Here is a 15,534-nt window from a genome sequence, read left to right as displayed (position 1 = left end):
AATGGCTGACCATTGCCCTTTGTATCAAGTTCAAACTCCTTACTGTGGCCTGCATGTCCCCATAGGTCCTCACTCCAGGCTGCAGCTCAGACCTCATGTCATACCACTTTCCTTTTCACTCTCTACCCTCCCATCAGATGTCAAATTGGCCTTCCTCTACTACAAGCTCACTCCCATCTCCAGGCCTTTGCACTTGCTACTCCCTTTGCCTGGGAGGTTCTTTTACCAGATCTTTGCATAGTGGGTTCCTGTGTGGGTTTTAGGTGTCAGATAGAATGGCATGTCCCTTCAGGGGCTTTCCCTGGCAGTCATGTTGAAACTGTCTCTGCCCCTTCCTCCTCTTACCCTATTGCATTGTCCTATTTATTTCCTTTGGAGTGCTTTTCTTAGTGTATCGTTATATTGCTTAGTTATGTGGCTTAATCATTAATTATCTATTTCTCAGTCCATTAGAAATCGCCCTTCAAGAAGTCAGGGACCTCATCTTTTGTATTTTCTGCTGCATCCCTGATGCCTAGCATAGTGCTTGGCACAAAATAAGTACTCAATAAATATTTGTGGAATAAAGGAATAAATGGATAAGTGATTATGTGAAATACCTTTCCTCGTTATCGTTACACCAATTCCGTAAATATTGAGTGGATCCTTAAGGACTTTTTTCTTTAGCCAAATCATGTCTTTCATTGTTTTTATTCTATATACTTCCTTGTTCCTATAAATACTTATATACTGTAAACTCCATGAGGGATGAGACCAGGTTCTGTCTTTAAACATTTTACTCTTTGTGTCTTAATTATAGTAGATACTCAATAAATATTTTAAAGATGCCTTCATGCTGAGGAAATGTACATAAGGAAGTAAGAGATAAAGGATGGATGGGACTCCCTCTTGCGTGGGAGGCAGGAGATTTGTTTCTAATCTTCCGTAAAACATTTAACAATTTCTTCTTCTCCTTCCCCTCCTACTCCCCCCTTATCATCATCATCATCATCATTATTATTATTATTATCATTAGTAGTAGTATTAATGATTACTTGTCCTGTGTTGCTGATAAGTGGCTCTTTGACCTTGGGCCCACACATTTGTATTTCTGAAATGCAATTTTTTCATCTGTCATGTAGAAGTAACGTTGCTTCAAGTGTGGTCTGTGGGCTAACCGCATCAGCGTTCCCTGGTGTGCACATTAAACATGCATTTTCTTAGTCTCTAACTTTATGTCCACCTGCCCAGCATCTCTGGGGCTGGGGTGAAGGGATCTGAATTTTTAGCAAGCTCTTTCAGTGATTCCTATGCAGACTGAAGTCTGAGAAGCACTGCTGAGTGGTTGTATTAAACGATTTTCTATGATTCTGATTTCGCTCACGGAGCTGAATTAGTATATATTGGCCATCTGGTGAAGAAAGAGCTATATTCTTTGGTTATTGCTCATGTAGATTGCTGTTGCAGGAAGTCTCCTAGTAATTCTTGTCAGCTGCTAAGCAATATGTTGTTTCTTGTGAATAATGGTCTATTCTTTGCATTATATTGTACTAAATTACATTATTTCTCATGCTTTGTGTCTCAGGGAAAAATAAAACTGTGGTATGGTAATTTCTGTTAGGAAGTGTTTCTGCTTATATAGATCACATAGTTCATGAGTCAGATTCTTCAAATATATAACTTTGGGGGAGTGACCCATATATTTTGGGGAAGCTTCATTAACTTCTTCCAGCTATGGGTTCAACTTGCTACACTGATGCTGTTTAATCTGCAACATGATGACAACAAGGCACCATGGGAACTCAGTGGTCATTGAGGACCACTGAAGACCACCTGGGGAAAAGTGACTATCAAGGCAGAATAGATGATACCAAAGTTGAAAAATAATTGCAAAAATACAAACAAGGAGTAATTTCCCTCTCCCTGGCAAATTTAGAGAAGGTCTTAGGGAGAGGGTAAATTGGATGAGCAATAACCGCTGATCCATGTTTCCATGGAAGGAGGGGAGTACAGAAACTGCCAGTGATCACTGTGCACAGGTGCCGGAGTGGGATAGAGGTGGACTCAGGAGGAGAAATACCTCTTCCAGAGGCCCAGCTCAGAGGAAATTAATTTCTGTCTGCATCCATGATTCAGCAGGTTTAATAGAGTTCTAGAAAATGTTCATAAGCTGAAAATGGAAGCAAAGGCACCCCTAAGAACTCACATGGACATTTGAGCGAAGCCTGACTCTAACAGGGATTTGGCATGAAGGCAGTGTTTCTCAGTCTCAGTATTTCAGACTGAATTTCATGTCTGTATGACATTTACCCACTTAATGCTTGAGATACACACACATACATATATAATAGTTTCTATTAATTTCACCTCTTAATATAACTTGGCTGAGAACTCTTGCCTTATGTTTCAGATATTCCCAGGAATGCTGAGAATCACTCAACAGTAGCTCTAAAAATTAATTATGTTGGGAAACTCATCTAACTTTCATTTATGCATAAACTAAATTAAACATAAATTATTACTAAGAATAATGACATGACACTTAATATTGGTGCCACAATTTTACAATTTATAAAGCATTTCGAATTCATTTTTGTCATCCTCATTTGCTAGCATCATCTCATTGAATTCTCACCACAGTCTGGTAAGGCAGGTCTTATCTCCCAACATTCAGAAGGCACAAATGCTTTGTCCAAAGTAAAAATATTACTTAGTAGTTTGGATGGCTAAGAGAAATAGTCATCCACCTTTGCATCAGGGTAGGCTTATACCCAGCCTCGTTTGTGTTTTAAAAGAAGTGTCTGGAAGTTGTGAGGTCCTGGATAGCAGGTGGAATTTTCTCTTTTGAATTTTGGGACCCATCCTCAATGGTCTAGTGTAGAAACTCTGAAGGAGAAACAGAATGTAGGAAAAATGTTTAGAGTGGAAGTTAGCTGATACCCAAGAGCACCACTGGGGGGATTGGAATTGGACAGGGTCTCATAGCTCCTTTTTCATGAACAGGGAAATGGAAAACTGAAGTGGGCATTGACACAGTGATATATGATAGTCAGTGCCCAGATTAGAGGACCAGTCTCAGCATCACTTTTCCAGCGATAACTTGCCTGGGCAGATTGCCACTCTGAGGTCAGATACAGGACTCTTTCTGCACTTTGGTAACGCCACCTGCTAATTTTCCAGTTACATTCTATGTAGTATTGACACACCCTCAGTACTCATGAGCCTAAGGGGATCACAGAATAGCTCATGGAAAGTGGGAACAAGAGTTTTTTTCTGACTTGATGTTATCATGTGCTGGGGCAGAGCTTGAGTACCTACACTCTAGCAAAGAAATGGTACACCGTATGAATTCCTACCCGAGGAAAAGAATGAACGTTGCTGTATAAAAGATGTTTGGCAGGCATGTCTTAGCAACCAGCAAAGGGCATTGAATGAGGACAAGCAAAATGGAACTGCCACATCGAGGAAGAATCTATGCAGTTGATTTGAAAGGTTAACAGCATGTTATAGTATATTTGTGACTTTCAGCTATCAGAAAAATTAAGCCACTTAGTGAACACCACACAGGAAATCACTGGAGAAGCCAGGAGAAGAATCCCCAGCCCAGAGTTCTTCCCTGGTTTCTACTCTGTCTCCCAAGGTGAGCGTTTCATCCATGAGCAAAATCATAGGCACCGGTCTGCCCAGCATAACAGAGAAGCCCCAGAGTGCTGACCTATGTCTTTCCCAGTTCAGGAAAGCATGTTAATCAAATATTCATACTAATCATTCCACTGAAAGCCCCACAGTTCCCTTTTTAATGCAGAAAGCAGAGTGTAAAGACCTACAATTGCACTGCAGTGGAGAAATACATGAGCTGTACAAAAACAGTTCTTGGTAAATTGTGCATCCTCTCTTTTTAGTGTGCCATAGGTCATTCGGGGTGAAAATATCAGAGCTCTGAAAGTCATCTCCTCCTGCAGCCTGTTTCCCACATGGATACCTAATCACCCCTGCTACAGTGACTCTGGGTCCTTGGCAGTGCTTGGTATGACTTATGGGTTTTAGACCTCCAAATGCGGCGATACCCAGCAGGAGCAGATGGACTTCTAAGCAACCAGACAATAATTTCCTAATGCAAGTACTGGGAGCTGGAGCCAAGCACGTTTCGTTTCTTACCCTCCCTGTGGTGCAGAGATTGATGAACAGACATGAGGTTTTCCAAGATAACGTATGCAAGCAACCTACTTACGGCAAGCTTTTCCCATGTGTCACTCTCTCTCTCTACTTGCAAGAGGAGCCAGTTAGATGATCCAACAGTGACCCACAAGGTGGGACAGAAAGCTTTAGGGGTTGAAGACTGTGGTAGACAGCACAGAGGATGAATTAAATGTATCATACTTGTCCTTCTTTTCCTTGGGTTTAGTGTGACTAATGTATGGGACTTCATCTGCACTTACATTTAAATGAAGCAATACTTGTTAAAGCACATGAGAAAGTGGCTGGCCCAGAGAACCACTGCTAAAATAACAACTGCTGCTAGTAAAATCTCGTATGAATAGAATTAGGGTCAGTACTGCCATTATAATTTTAATGATAATAATTATTATTAGAGTCATTATGACTGTTGTCAGGTTTGTTGAATAAGACCTCACAATGTAGTACAAGAAAGAAGGATGATGACACATCCAAATTAAGCAACTGAACCTATAAAAATCAATTCCTTTTTTCCAGCTTTATTGAAGTCTGATTGACAAATAAAAACCGTATATATTTAAAGTGTACAATGTGATGTTTTGACAAGTATATATATATTCTGAAGTATATGTATTTACAAGTATGTATATTGAAATAACTACTACAATCAAGCTAATTAACATATCCATCACCTCACATAGTTACATTTTTTGTGTGGTTAGAAAATTTAAGATCTACTCTCTTAGCACCTTTCATGTATATAATACGTCATTAACTATAGTCACCATGCTGTATATTAAGTGCCCAGAACGTATTCATTGTGTAACTGAAAGTTTTTACTCTTTGAGCAGTAGCTCCCATTTCCTTCACCCCATCAGCCCCCAGGAACCAATCTTTTACTCTCTGTTTCTATGAGTTTGGTTTGGTTTGGTCTTAGGTTCCATAAACAAGTGAGATCATGCGGTATTTGTCTTCCTCTGTCTGGCTTACTTCATGCAGCATAAGGTCCTCTAGGTTCAGCCATGTGGTCACAAATGGCAGGATTTCCTTCTTTCTTGTGGCTGAATAATATATGTATACATAACATTTTCCTTATCCATTCATCTGTCAATGGACATGTAGGCCATTTCCATGTCTTAGCTATTGTGAATAACGCTGCAATGAAAATGGGAGTGCAGGGCTTCCCTGGTGGCGCAGTGGTTGAGAGTCTGCCTGCCGACGCAGGGGACACGGGTTCGTGCCCCGGTCCGGGAAGATCCCACATGCTGCGGAGCGGCTGGGCCCGTGAGCCATGGCCGCCGAGCCTGCGCGTCTGGAGCCTGTGCTCCGCAACGGGAGAGGCCACAACAGTGAGAGGCCTGCGTACAGCAAAAAAAAGAAAAAGAAAAGAAAAAAAGAAAATGGGTGTGCAGATATCTCTTTGAGATACTGATTTCATTTCCTTTAGATATATACCCAGAAATGGGATTACTGAATCATTTGACAGTTTTATTTTTGATTTTTGGAGGAAGTTTAATTCTGCTGTCCATAGTGGCTGTACCAATTTACATTCCCATCAACAGTGCACAAGTATTCCTTATTCTCTACATCTTTGCCAACCCTTGTTACTTTTTGACTTTTTGATAAGAGCCATCCTAATAAGTGTGAGGCCATAACAACTGTTTTTTTTTTAATTGAAGTATAGTTGATTTACAATATTGTTACTTTCAGGTGTACAGCAAAGTGATTCATTTACATATATATATATTTCAGATTATTTTCCATTATAGATTATTACAGGATATTGAATAGAGTTCTCTCTGCTATATAGTAAATCTTTGTTACTTATCTATTTTACATACTGTAGTTGATATCTGTAATCTTAACTTACCACTCCCCTTCCTCGCTTTCCCCTTTGGTAACCATAAGTTTGCTCACAGACATAGAAAACAAACTTATGATGATATCATTGTGGTTTTGATTTGCCCTTCCCTGATGATTAGTGATATTGATGATCTTTTAATATACCTGTTGGCCATTTGTCGTCTTTGGGAAGTGTCTTTTCAGGTCCATTGCCAATTTTGAATTGAGTTGTTGGGGGGTTTTTTTGTTTGTTTTTTGCGGGTTGCTTTTTTTTTTGCTATTGAGTTGTGTGAGCTCTTTATATGTTTTGGATGTTAACTCCTTATAGGGTATATGGTTTGCAAATACTTTCTCCCATTCTGTAGGTTGCCTTTTCGTTTTGTTGATTGTTTCCTTTGCTGTGCAGAAATTTTTAGTTTGATGTAGTCCCACTTGTTTATTTTTGTTTTTGTTTCCTGTGCTTTTGGTATCATATCCAAATAATCATTGCCAAGATCAACGTCAAGGAGCTTTTCCCCTATGTTTTCTTCTAGGAGTTGTACGATTTCAGGTGTTGCATTTCAGTCTTTAATCTATTTTAAGTTGATTTTTGTGTATGATATAAGTAAGGGTCCAACTTCATTCTTTTGCATGTGGATAGCCCTACTCCCCACCATAGATCCTGAAGCAGCCCTGTGACCTGGCTCCAAGCCCACTCTACTGCTGGTCCAGGGTCAGTTGTGCCCTTAGGGGCACCCAACAGGAGACACAGCACTCAGCTCTCCCAAACAGCCTAACTGGCCACTGACGATCCTAAAGCAGCCCTGTGACCCAGGCCCAGTCCTGCTCATCCAGGACCCAGTGGGAGCCACACCTATCCATGCTTCTGGTAACAGGCCTGCCAACCTGGAACCCAACTTTGAACCAAGAGCAGCCTTGTGGCCTGGGGCCAGCCTCGCTTGACTGAGATCCCAGAGGCTATCCCATCAGTCAGGGGACCCAGCAGGAGAAGTTCTTTACCTGCTGAAAAGACAGGAGGAAGTGTTTGCTCCTTCAAATGCATAGACACCAAGGCAAGGCTACACAGATCATGAAGGATCAGGCAAACATGATTAGTTTACCAAAGGAAACTAATAAAGCTCCAGCAACTGACCCTAAAGAAATGGAGAGCCAGGAATTTCCTGATAAAGAATTCGAAATGTTTGTCTTAAGGAAGTTCAGTGAACTACAAGAGAATACAGATGGATAACTCAACAAAATTAGGAAAAATCAATTCCTAAAACACCAATATCTATGTCATTGCTCTTTAAAAAAAAAAAAAAAAAAGGTTTGGCAGTGCAGTAGTTTCCTGAGAAAGTCCCGTTCGAAAATGGGGGTTTCTAAAATCATAGCAGCCTCATATAATACATAATTTTAACAAATAAATCCTTTCTCATACCCCTTCAATCTTATGAAATACTGGACTATCTCTTGATCTATCACCCTTGTGCCCCAGGACCTACTGTCCTAACCCTGTAGAGAGAGCATGAGAAGCTTATGCAGGACTTTATGCCTTATGTGGAGTGGGTGTGAATACATGCTTATGAAATTGCCAGTATGGGGGGAAGCAGTGCTGAGCAGTGGTAGAACATGAATTCTGGCTCACAGAGCTCCAGCTATGAATCGGTACCTGAGTGACTTTAAGAGGCTCCTGAAAAATTCCGAGCTTCAGTTTCCTCCTATGTAAAATGGGAGATAATAATACCAACTTCTCAGTGATATTGAGAAAATAGAATCAGTTAATGTAGGCCAAGCACCTAGGGCAAAGCAGTAGCTCAACAATGATATTTTCTTTCTCAGCTCATTGTCCCAAATCAGCCCCCCGATTCCTATCTCCCTGTTCTTAGTACTATTCATGTCCAACTCACAAATATCCTCCCACTTAAAGTTTAAAATACTAGAAGGCTAGTAATAAACAATTTATAAGTAGAGATCTAGGTCACAAATAGAAAACATGGAGAGGATCAAAACCTGCAAATCTAGGGCTTCCCTGGTGGCGCAGTGGTTGAGAGTCTGCCTACCGATGCAGGGGACATGGGTTCGTGCCCCGGTCTGGGAAGATCCCACATGCCGTGGAGTGGCTGGGCCCGTGAGCCATGGCTGCTGAGCCTGTGCGTCCGGAGCCTGTGCTCCGCAACAGGAGAGGCCACAGCAGTGAGAGGCCCGCGTACCACAAAAAAAAAAAAAACAATAAACAAAAAAACCTGCAAATCTAACAGCCAATAAATATATGAAAAACATTGATTTCTCTAGTGACTAGGGAAATGCAGATCAATGTGAAATATAAATATATATATAATCATCAGATTGTCAGAAAGTCTAGAAAGTGATAATACCTACTCTGGGATTGCAAGAGAAAGGGGTACACTCAAGTACTTGAGGGAATGTGAATTTTTACACCGTTTTTGGAAAGAAATCTCTCTGTGTGTGATATCTGTCTGTCTATAATTATATCTTAGAAGTAGAAGCAGTAGTACAAGGATGTTTATTACAACACTGAGGTGGTAAAAAATCTAGAAACAATGTAAATATTCATAAAAAAATAGGGTTCAAATATTTGTTTAACTTGTACATTTATTTGGTGGAATATAATGCCACAAGAGAAATCTATTTTACTTGGAGAAATTTCCATGGTACATTAAGTGAAATAGCAAGACACAGGAGAATAGATGATTCCATTTTGGAAAAAGAAACAGTGGCAAAAATACCTCTTGTCTCTATGCACAAATGTGTATGTAAGTAAGTATATGAGCATGGAGAAGTCAATATGAAGAGACCCACTGAGTAACTAACATTACCTACCTGTGGTGTGTCTAGGGCTTGTAGAAAAAAGTGGGGCGCAACAGGAGGGAACAGTAGGTAAAATCAAAAGTTTGAGTAATATATGTTGTAGGTCTATGCACAGTATATACGGGGTCTATGATTACAAAGAAATGGCATTTATGTTCCAAATTTTGGAAAACTCTATATGTATGTATATGTAAAAAAAATGTATGAAAGGCTAGTTGCCAAAGCATTAAAGGCAATTATCATAATATTCATATAACTTCTCTTGTTTATTTTTATGTTTTGTTAGAATTATATTAGTCTGTATTATTAATATAATCAGAGAAAAGCTATTTTTAACGTACAGAAAAGGAGAGCAAGCAATACCCAGGCTGGCTATAATTGCACAAGGTGAATTTAGAAAGAAGGAAGAGCCTCTGGAACCTGTTTTGAATTTGTTTCAAATCATGGAAAAAATTAGGATGCAGGTTTGGAACTTACGAAGCAGACTCTGAGATGCAGTTTATGTGCAGGCTGCTTATTAAGGAGAGCACTTGAGATGCACACCTGAGAAGGAGAGGAAGGAAGGTTGAACAGAGGGCAAGGCTGAGCTGCATGCTGGTCCAGTGACAGCCTCAGCTGACCGCACAGGGAGCTCTCACGTAGAAATGGCCCTTCACGGTTGACCTCGGTTGAGTTGAGATGGCCAGGCCTTTATAACTCCAGTGAGGGATAAGGGTGTACCTGGAGCAAGGCAGTCAAGTTCTGTCCCTGAAGGGGCTGAAGCTGAGTGTCTCACGACAGCACTGCCAGCAGTTGGGGCATCAAGTCCTTCCCTGAGAGGGACCTGGGCAGTGGATCTCATTGTCTTCCCAGAATGGCCACAATGATCCCAATGGGCTGGGAACACTGGTTGGCCTGGCTGAATTTAGGCATATTCCGTAGGATCAAATCTGTGTTCAGTTGAAAGAGACAATTGCACAGGATAATTGATTTGCTGTCAGGGTGAGTTTCTTATGAAACCATCCCGGCACTCACTTCAAAGCAGTAATTGGAGCATTCCATCAACCAGGATCAAGGATTTACTACGCTCCTACCATGGGCCCGGCACTGAGCTAGGCTCTGGAAAAAAACAAGGGTCTATGAGGCTAGTCACTATCCTCCCTCAACTTTACAGAGGAGATAAAGCATGGTACACAGCACCAGCTCTTCAAGACAGTGAGTGATAAGCGCTACCAGATGGGCACAACAGAGTGCGAGAGGAAGGTGGAGAGGAGGGAGAATCTTGATATTAAAACATGAGTGTCATGAAGCGAGCAAGTTAGATGACTTTGGAAGCTATGTTCATATTTCTGGATGTAGTAGGGCAAGTTTGCAAGAAGCAGGCAGCTGTGATGTCCCGGAAGAACGTGAAAGTGGAATATAGCACACCTGGGTTCAAATTATGTTCCTGCACCTACTTGTTCACGGATTGGGGGCAAATTGTTTAAAACTGTGTAAGCCTTGGGCTTCGCTGGTGGCGCAGTGGTTGAGAGTCCGCCTGCCGACGCAGGGGACGTGGGTTCGTGCCCCGGTCCGGGAAGATCCCACATGCCGCGGAGTGGCTGGGCCCGTGAGCCATGGCCGCTGAGCCTGTGCGTCCGGAGCCTGTGCTCCGCAACGGGAGAGGCCACAACAGTGAGAGGCCCGCGTACCGCAACAAGAAAAAAGAAAAAAAACCTGTATAAGCCTCAATTTCCCTATATCTCAAAGGCAGATAAAGCTTATCTTGCACATTGTTTTTAAGATAACATGAGGTAATGTCATGCTAGATGTTGTGAGGATGACGGGAATAAGGATGCTTTGTAAAGAGTAAACGCTACACAGACAGGAGGTATAATTTTTGTTATGTTACTAAGTTGTCGTTCACTGCTCCATGAGATTTGTAATGAGTTTCCCAGATAATCAATTTCACAGAATATTGTTGGATGACACACCATTCTCCAATGGCTTCCTGGGAAACTCTTGGGAATATCTGAAACTGAAGACAAGAGCTCTCAGCATAATATTATATTACACATGTTAATTGATGGGATTATGTAATAAATGTATCAAATGTTAGGTGGAGGGACTTCTATATTGATACTGATAAGTCCTGAGCAGACTCAGGCATCATGTCTTTCCCTTACCCCAACTCCTGTTACTAAATCCTTTTCCCAAGTGACTACACAGAGTATTGTGGGTGGTATTCTTTTTTTTCCAGTTATTTATCTTTTTATTGGAGTATAATTGCTTTACAATGTTGTGTTAGTTTCTGCTATACAATGAAGTGAATCAGCTATATGTATACATATATCCTCTCCCTCTTCAACAGTTGCTAGGACTCTATTAAACCATTTGCTGCATCTTGGAAGCAGGCAGAAATTTCCTTTTAGCTAAGTCCCCAACCAAAGTTTATTCTTTTTCCCCTGATGCCTGCCACACTTTTCCTATTGCTCAGGTACCAAAAGGAGCAGAAATTGTTCACCTCACCCCATGCTAGTCTAAGTATTATTATTTATTTAGCATCTCTGACTTAGGAATCAATTGTACCTTATTCCCTGGACCCTTTCCTTCCTTAATTTCAAGGCAGGGGTGTTGCCCAAGAATGCGTTAGGAATAGGAGACTCCCCTATTGACTTCTCGATCAACTGCTCTGCACCCAAATCACTCCTTGGAGGCTTTTTATTTAAAATAGACAGTTATCATTTTCTAAACCTGAAGTAATGTGTGAATTAAAGCATCTTTACCAAGCTTTTCTCTTTTTATTTATCTGTGATATGAAGCACAGATTAAAAACATCAATTGCATGCTTGCTTGGCAAATGTAGTTTCAGAGCAAATGTCACAGACTCTCCTTTCCAACCAGGTTACTGCTCCTAAGCTCCTGCTATAAAGAAAATTTAAAGCCACCACTCCCTAAATGCAACTGTGTTTATGAATATTTCTCAGTTCTTTATTCTCACACTTTTCCCCTCTGGCTGCAGTGAGACCAAGAATTACCAACCATGATCATGGCCTGATGATGTCAGTCCTCTAGTGCTATAAGAGGAGCCCAGTGCCTTACTCAACTTGTTTCCAAACATCAGACTACAGAGCTAGGACAGGTAAAGGGACTCATCATGGGGGAGTGAGCGCACTCATGGGGTAGAGTAAGGAGAACACAGGTGCAGAGCATAGAAATCAGAGACTGAGAGCTGCCATGTCACAAAGGCACTCATAGTAATTACTCAAATGGCAACCAACACATTGCAGCACATACTAGACGGAGGAGAAAGTTACAGCTATAATTGTATAAGATGCTCCCTTTTTCCTGACTAACAGAACTCTAGATGTATTCATGTATCCTGCTGTAAACTGGAGATCCATATGCGTCTAGGAAGTCTAATGACATTGCTAGTTATAGTGGATGGGTCTTGATTAAGTCTTTACCAGAGATTCTCAAGCTCTTTGGTCTCGGGAACTCTTTGTATTCTTAAATAATTGAGGATGACAAAGAGTTTCGTGGTTTATATCTCTCGACACCGTTGTAGAAGTGAAATCTTAAAACTATTTCATAATATTTATACTTTTTTTATTGAATTATAATTGCTGTACAATAATACATAAGTTACAGGTGTACCACATAGTGATTCATAGTTTCAAAGGTTATATTCCATTAATAGTTACTACAAAATACTGACAGTATTTCCTGGGTTTTAGAATACGTCCTTGTAGCTTATTTATTTTATACATAATAGTTTGTACCTCTTAGTCCCCTTGTCTTATCTTGTACCTACCCACTTCGCCCTCCCACCTGGTAACCACTAGTTTGTTCTTTATGTCTGTTTCTTTTTTGTTATATTCCCTAGTTTTTTTTAATAGTCCACATGTAAGTGATATCATACGGTACTTATCTTTGTCTGACTTCTTTCACTTAGCATGATATCCTCCAAGTCCAATTTGTTGCAAATGGCAAGATTTCATTCTTTTTATGGATGGGTAGTATTCCATTGTGTGTGTGTGTGTATACATATCACATCTTTTTTATCCATTCTTCTGTTGATGGACACTTAATGCTGCTTCCATATCTTGAGAATTGTAAACAATGCTGTCATGAACATTGGGGTGTATGTATCTTTTTGAATTACTGTTTTCATTTTTTTTGGATATATACGCAGGAGTAGAATTTCTGGGTCATATAGTAACTCTATATTTAATTTTTGGCGAAACCTCCATACTGTTTTCCACAGCAGCTACACCAATTATGTTCTCACCAATAGTGTAGGAGGGGTCCTTTTTCTCCACATACTTGTCAAATTTTTTTGTGTTTTTTAAAAATTTATTTTTTTAACAACTTTATTGGAGTATAATTGCTTTACAATGTTGTGTTAGATTCTGCTGTATAACAGAGTGAATCAGTTGTATGTATACATATATCCCCATATCCCCTCCCTCTTATGTCTCCCTCCTACCCTCCCTATCTCACCCCCCTATGTGGTCACGAAGCACTAAGCTGATATCCCTGTGCTGTGCAGCTGCTTCCCACTAGCTGTTTTATATTTGGTAGCGTATATATGCCCATGCTACGCTCTCACTTCATCCCAGCTTACCCTTCCCCACACCGAGTCCTCAAGTCCATTCTCTATGTCTGTGTCTTTATTCCTGTCCTGCCCCAAGGTTCTTTAGAACCTCTTTTTTTTTTAGATACCATATATGTGTTAGCATATGGTATTTGGTTTTCTCTTTCTGTCTGATTTCACTCTGTATGACAGACTCTAGGTCCATCCGCCTCACTACAAATAATTCAATTTCGTCTCTTTTTATGGCTAATATTCCATTATATACATGTGCCACATCTCTATCCATTCATCTCTCGATGGATACTTAGGTTTCGTCCATGTGCTGGCTATTGTGAATAGAGCTGCAGTGAACATTGTGGTACATGACTCTTTTTGAATTATGGTTTTCTCAGGGTATATGTCCAGTAGTGGGATTGCTGGGTCATATGGTAATTCTATTTTTAGTTTCTTAAGGAACCTCCATACTGTTCTCCACAGTGGCTGTATCAATTTATACTCCCACCAATAGTGCGAGAGGGTACCCTTTTCTCCACACCTACTCCAGCATTTATTGTTTGTATATTTTTTATGATGGCCATTCTGACTGATGTGAGGTGATACCTCACTCTTGTTTTGATTTACATTTCTCTAATAATTAGTGATGTTGAGCAGCTTTTCATGTACTTCTTGGCCATCTGTACGTCTTCTTTGGAGAAATGTCTATTTAGGTCTCCTACCCATTTTTAGATTTGGTTCTTTGTTTTTCTGATACTGAGCTGCATGAGCTGCTTGTATATTTTGGAGATTAATACTTTGTCTGTTGCTTCATTTGCAAATATTTTCTCCCATTCTGCGGGTTGTCATTTCATCTTCTGTATGGCTTCCTTTGCTGTGAAAACACTTTTCAGTTTCATTAGATCCCATTTGTTTATTTTAGTTCTTATTTCCATTCCTCTAGGAGGTGGGTCAAATAGGATCTTGCTGTGATTTATGTCATAGAGTGTTCTACCTATGTTTTCCTCTAAGAGGTTTATAGTGTCTGGCCTTACACTTAGGTTTCTAATACATTTTGAGTTTATTTTTGTGTATAGGGTTAGAAGGTTTTCTAATTTCATTCTTTTGCATGTAGATGTCCAGTTTTCCAAGCACCACTTATTGAAGAGGCTGTCTTTTCTCTATTGTATATTCTTGCCTCCTTTATCAAAGATAAGGTGACCATATATGTGTGGGTTTATCTCTGAGTTTTCTGTCCTGTCCCATTGATCTGTATTTCTGTTTTTGTGCCAGTACCATACTGTCTTGATGACTGTAGCTTCACAGTATAGTCTGAAGTGAGGTAGCCTAATTCCTCCAGCTCCGTTTTTATTAAGATTGCGTTGGCTATTTGGTGTCTTCTGTGTTTCCATACAAATTGTGAATTTTTTTGTTCTAGTTCTGTGAAAAATGCTATTGTAGTTTGATAAGGATTGCATTGAATCTGTAGATTGCTTTGGGTAGTATAGTCATTTTCACAATGTTGATTCTTCCAATCCAAGTACATGTTTTATTACTCAATCTGTTTGTATCATCTTTGATTTCTTTCATCAGTGTCTTACTGTTTTCTGAGTACAGGTCTCTTGTCTCCTGAGGTGGGTTTATTCCTAGGTATTTTATTCTTTTCATGGCAGTGGTAAATGGGAGTGTTTCCTTAATTTCTCTTTCAGATTTTTCATCATTAGTGTATAGAAATGCAAGAGATTTCTGTGCATTAATTTTCTATCCTGCTACTCAGCAAATTCATTGATTAGCTCTAGTAGTTTTCTGGTAGCATCTTTAGGATTCTCTATGTATAGGATTATGTCGTCTGCAAACAATGACAGCTTTACTTCTTTTCCGATTTGGATTCCTTTTATTTCTTTTTCTTCTCTGATTGCTTTGGTTAAAACTTCCAAAACTATGTTGAATACCAGGGGTGAGAGTGGGCAGCCTTGTCTTGTTCCTTATCTTAGAGGAAATGTTTTCAGTTTTCACCATCGAGAATGATGTTAACTGTGGGTTTGTCATATATGGCCTTCAGTATGTTGAGGTAAGTTCCCTCTATGCCTACTTTCTGGAGTGTTTTTATCATAAATGGGTATTAAATTTTGTCAAAAGCTTTTTATGCATCTATTGAGATTATCATGTGGTTTTTATCCTTCAATTTGTTAATATGGTGT

Source organism: Phocoena sinus, chromosome 16 (genome assembly GCF_008692025.1).
Source record: "Phocoena sinus isolate mPhoSin1 chromosome 16, mPhoSin1.pri, whole genome shotgun sequence".
Classification (NCBI taxonomy): Eukaryota; Metazoa; Chordata; class Mammalia; order Artiodactyla; family Phocoenidae; genus Phocoena; species Phocoena sinus.
The sequence above is the reverse complement of the archived record's forward strand: the minus strand, read 5'-3'. Positions refer to the sequence as shown.